The sequence below is a fragment of the Tupaia chinensis genome, unplaced genomic scaffold, assembly GCF_000334495.1.
Source record: "Tupaia chinensis unplaced genomic scaffold, TupChi_1.0 Scaffold139585_1, whole genome shotgun sequence".
In the NCBI taxonomy this organism is placed as follows: Eukaryota; Metazoa; Chordata; class Mammalia; order Scandentia; family Tupaiidae; genus Tupaia; species Tupaia belangeri.
In genome coordinates, this window is record NW_006199468.1 from 26051 (window position 1) to 26535 (window position 485).

Here is a 485-nt window from a genome sequence, read left to right on the forward strand (position 1 = left end):
TTAGACTAAGACCTCAATGCCTCTTAGCTTTTTCTCACCCAGCCACAGCCAGAGCTAGCTCCAGGCTCTTGCGCTAGTGGCTACCAAACACACGTATTTATTGAGGGATGTCTTACAGGAGTAGGAGGGGTGAGGGGAAAATAAAAGATTTACTCTACTAAACAGGGAATTCAAGGCACAGAAACAATGATCATAAAACATGATGTCTGTCTTGTGTGATTAGGTATAATCAATTACAGTTCTCAGGATGAAGGCGTCTATTTGTCTGGTGCAGGGCCTTTTTGGGTGAGAGGGTCTTGTAGCTCAGGAGACAACACAGGGTGTTTTATTAGCAGTTTTTCATAGTTAACAGTGCACAGGGGAGAAACTGTTTGTAATTAGGTACTATCTGTTGCTTGCCTCATATCAGATAAGAACTTACAGCTAAGATAGTTACTCTTCCCCCTGGAGCCTTCAGGTTTGTTTATCCTGTCTCTGTTAGCCCG